General features: G+C 38.8%; 1 protein-coding gene across 2 annotated transcripts in view; it reads right to left on the bottom strand.

Annotated features, from left to right (window-relative positions):
* Nucleotides 1–3,213, bottom strand: part of LOC118227905 (tumor protein p53-inducible protein 11-like) — a 43,889-nt gene extending 40,676 nt beyond the window's left edge. Inside the window, exon 1 of one of the 2 annotated variants that reach the window (XM_035418957.1) lies at nt 3,059–3,213. The gene's annotated coding sequence lies outside the window, so the exon portion shown is untranslated. Of the gene's footprint in view, nt 1–2,164; nt 2,336–3,058 lie in introns of those variants that run through there. The other variant, XM_035418956.1, reaches the window with a different exon arrangement.
* Between the last annotated feature and the right edge of the window lie 1,553 nt (nt 3,214–4,766).

Below are 4,766 nucleotides of genomic sequence, written 5' to 3'. Positions count from 1 at the left end.
AACTGGACTGTCTGGTTGTCTGATGCTTTCACAGTGGCAAATGTACAGGAGGAGGGTAATTACATTAATAGACACTGTATGACCAAAGTAATTGCAGGATATAATAATAATATGAGGGAGAAGGAAAGAAAAAAAGAGAGAGAGATATGAGGAGAAAGATGAGGAGAGAGAAATAGAGAGATTCCCTTTCGGCTGCCAGAAGGCCCTCTGTTGTTTAGCATTTATGGCGATGAGCATCTTGTAATCAGCCTCCATTCCAGAGGGAGTATCAAAGGCTGCACTCAACTCACAGCGCTTAATCTTCTTAACTGCCTCATATTTTTCTTTTCTTTTTCGTATCGTGATGATGGCGCTATGGGCCAAATTATTATAGCCCTACGCATAAAGGAGCTAAAACATATGGAAAGGCTGCACAAATCAATCAGTGTTAAAAAAAGCACTCTCCCTGTCCTATTGGAGCCAGTCTATGTTGGATAGATAGCCATGGTTGCACATTCCATTGACTGAAGGGACTGCCATGGCCACTGACAACATGAAGCATTCCTTATGTACCAAACACAAATGTCCTCAGTGTCTAGCACATAGTCTGCACTAGTTATGACATCACAATGTTTGGGACACATTAACATTATGTAAATGAATGTAGTCATGTTTAGTACTTTGCCACATATCCTTTGCATGCAATGACTGCTTAAAGTCTGTGACCCATAGACATCACCAGGTGCAGAGTATGTTTACTGTTAATGCTCTGACAGGTCTGTACTGCAGCCATCTTTTTTTTAGAAAACTATAAACTGGCCATCCTGTTTCTGCAGCTAACTAATGGTTTACAGTACATCTTTCACTGAAGCCTCTGTAGTTCTGTATATGAAGCCTTCTCCGGACAGTAGTCACTGAAACATCGATGCATGCCTCCTGAAATGCAAAGGTCATCCTTGGCCAACCAGGCCCATTGTGATTACTGAGCATATCAGTGCACTTTCTTCTTAATGAAGTTAGAAACAGTTGATTTGGTAAGCCTAATTTTTGGCATATTCTTATTTTCTTACAATGGCTTCCTTTACTTTCATTGGCACAACTCTGGTCATCCTATTGACAAACACCAATAACAGACTCCAAATGCAATCAACAGCCTAGAATCAATACTAGATACTGAAAGCTCTCTTATATCTGCACTAAGGAAGCACTTGAACACACCTGACTAGTCAGAAACACCTGTGAAGTCATTTATCCCAAACATTATGGTGCCCTGAAATAGGGGGGGTCTGTTTACAAAAGTGTACATAAGTGCTGTAATTTCTACATGGTGAAACCTGAATGTATAACGATACCCTTAAATGAAAGCTGAGAATCTACACTTTAACCACATGTGAATTCGTTGGAGTACAGAGGCAAATCAAGAAAAATGGTCTTTGCCCCAAACATTTTGGAGCTCACTGAATATAGTTTTTTAAAATCAGTGCTACATAGAAAAAAGGATCTTCTGCCAGCAATATGCAAAGCCGGTCAATGATGAAAACACTTCAATTGTCAACTCATTTGAGTGACATCACTTGAATGTTTTGTGCAGGTGCAGAAGTGGACTTAGTCACTGTAAAGCAGCTATCATCGCTGTATTCAGAACAGAGAGTAAATAATACACTCTGTGTTATAAACTAGTGTAACTATCGAATGACATGAAATATTTAAGCACAGAAAAATTGATTGTAGCACTACATCAAGCATATGGCAAAGGAAGAGAGGAAAATTCCCAGTGGGGGGTAAATGGATCAGCAATAAAATATGCTAAGGAAAGCAGGGCCTTAGAAGATTATACGTTTACTGGAAACAGTGATGGAGGTTTGAAAGCATTTGGCAGTGAAATGACTCCTGATTGATAAACATCCATTCACTACATGCATGGAGGTGGGAACCTAGCAAGAAGCTACAATGTCCTACCGCACTTTTCCCCCCCACAAATTCGTCTGATTGCCCTCGAGATGAACTGGCTCTTAATAAGAATGACATTTTCTTAATACACACACGCAAACACACGAATATAGTTCAGTGGGAAATCCTTGTTTTATTTAATCTATTTTGCCACTCGTCTTCGTCATCCCATATACACAGCGAACGAACGGCACTTTGCAAAGTCGTGACCTAATCGAATTAGCAACATACATACCGTACAAGTAGCCTACTTCAAACTGCTTTACTTCTGTGTTTGTTGACGTATGAGTAACAGCAAACAACGAATTAACAAAAATCAGCAACAATGTATTAATGAGATTACTCATCGACAAGAAAAGCTCTAACATTAAACCAATGATACACGAAACGAAATAGGCGACCACTCTGTTTCGTATAGAAAAAAATATAATTTTGGCAATTCGAAGTGCGTAGCCTACTTGACAGAAGCAAGCCCAAACAATAAGAAACGGCTGCGTCTCAGTTGTAGCCAAGCCGCCAATAAGCACGCAATCAAACTGACACAATAGGACAGCCTAGACTAAAATACACCTTACACAAAGTAGGCTGCAAACAATGCCCTTTATGTCTGAATTAAGGAACATTCCATTTTCCGCTTCACCAATACAAACAAATCATTAACCGCGAAGCATTGTTTCAGTTCACTCAGAAGTAAACCAAATTTTAAGTGTATGAAAATACGTGAAAACGTCAATATTTTTTAAATTGAGTTTAATATGCGAGCAAGTACCATCTTAATTTATGTAGACCCACAATATAAAAGTGTGTAGTCTAAAGTGAAGAGTCGAAACAGTTTTCCTGCAAATATCATCTGCTATAAGTTTGTCTACAAATGTAAACTTTTATCCCTTTGTACTTATGCCGCAGATATGCACATTGTAAAATAATAATAATGATAATACTCGGTGTACAAACCATGCAAAGAACAAAGGCGGAACAGGTAGCGACAGATTTTACAATCGTCTGCAGAAACACGCAAGTCTGGGTGATCTTTCCAACACACTTATATCTCCTTTTCAAACTGTCAAACCCCTAACAAAAGCTACGCAAACAATTGCAATACAATTTCTTAGACTACATAAACTCTTACCAGTAGCTCACAGCATATTATGAAGAGTCTTCCTGTTTTTCGCTTTATTGGACAAAAGTCTGTGAAAGGTTCCAGGTTGAAGTATTTACATCGCTGTCCTTCGGTTTAGCGAACACATCCGACAATCCGTCAGAACCTACACGTTTACCGTAACATGGGAAATAGACGAAAATGTACGACAGCTCGATTACCGTAATACCTCGATTACATAATGCTTAAAAATATATGTTCGCAAAATTGGCTCTATAAATGTTGACATGTATATTGGAAAGGTAATTGAACCTTAACTTAGGCAGCTGACTATAGCACTGTTCCACACAATGTGATGTAGCCCAATATTGCAATGCAAACGAACATGTTGCCAAACAAATGGATATGACAGTCCTTGCCTGATCACTAACAAAATGTAGAAACAGAAGTTTTTTCATATAAATTTGCCTTTGAGCGTAACTACCTAAGCTACACTTACTGTATATAAGGCAACGAGCAAAAGCAATAAAATAAAATAAATAGCTTATCCTAATTAATACACTAAAAATAATCACTCAAATGCACTAAAACAATGAAGACTTTGTTCCCTTGTTGCATGTATATATAACTTGGCTGAGTTATATATACATGAGTTAACTCATTGCTGAGGTAGGAGTGCTCAAAGGCACAAAATGAGTTCAAATTCTCTTTTAGCTTGATGGGTTTAAAATATAAATAAATTATTTATCTCTTTGGAGAGTATGCCTGTCATAAACAGAAGCTAAAGAGTCAACACTGCATAATGAATCACAGTTGAGTGGCGAGTTTTAAGGTGCACATGCCTGTGCCAGCGAATAGACAGACCTGCCACATAACCCTCATAATTAATCACCAGCTTCTAGGTGATCTTAAAGCCTTCTTTTGACAAATAAAACTGAATAGGACATGCCTTTTTAGTTCTGAATAGCAGTCACTGCTGGAAGATGTGTTGGTGTCTTTTGCAGGAAAAGTTATGTCATGGTTCTGATACACTATTATATGGTTGCTCTGATGTTTTGGACAAAATGATCAGAACAATTCAAATTTTTTTAAAAATAAATTGCTTCCTTTTTAATACAAAAGATGAGTGGTTGTGGTCGAAAATGCTCATCCAGGTGGCACTTAGATTTGAAAGAAGTGAATTTCCTCTATAACTCTTCATAGCTATATGGATGAAGACACACACACACTCGCACATGCACACATACTGTACACAAGCACATGCACACACTCATACACACATGCATGAACATCTATATGCACATATATGCACATAGGTACTTATATGCATGCACACACACCATCACACACACACACACACAAAATGAAGTACCATTTTATCCCTGATACAGGGATAAAGCAAATCAGAGTTATCTTTGACACTAAGCATCTTTCGCACACCAGCAGCAACCATTAAGAAACATTTTTTACTATCTGCACTGTATAAAAAAAGTAATTTCCTGTAGCTGGATGGAGGGGGAGGGGCATATGGTAATTGTACAGTGGGAAATGTGTTTAATTTTCGCCCACACAGATATTCCAGCTGACTGCATTTTCTCAGGCGCTGTCCCCACAGTTCTGTGTGGGCAGTCACCCCCCCACCACCCCTCACCCCCCCACCCCCCCAGAAACCCTGGGGTGCAACTGCAAAGAGATCTCATGCAGTGCCATAATAACCAGTCACAGAATGGCTTCTCCA

This window comes from Anguilla anguilla, chromosome 5 (assembly GCF_013347855.1).
Source record: "Anguilla anguilla isolate fAngAng1 chromosome 5, fAngAng1.pri, whole genome shotgun sequence".
Classification (NCBI taxonomy): Eukaryota; Metazoa; Chordata; class Actinopteri; order Anguilliformes; family Anguillidae; genus Anguilla; species Anguilla anguilla.
The sequence above is the reverse complement of the archived record's forward strand: the minus strand, read 5'-3'. Positions and strand labels throughout refer to the sequence as shown.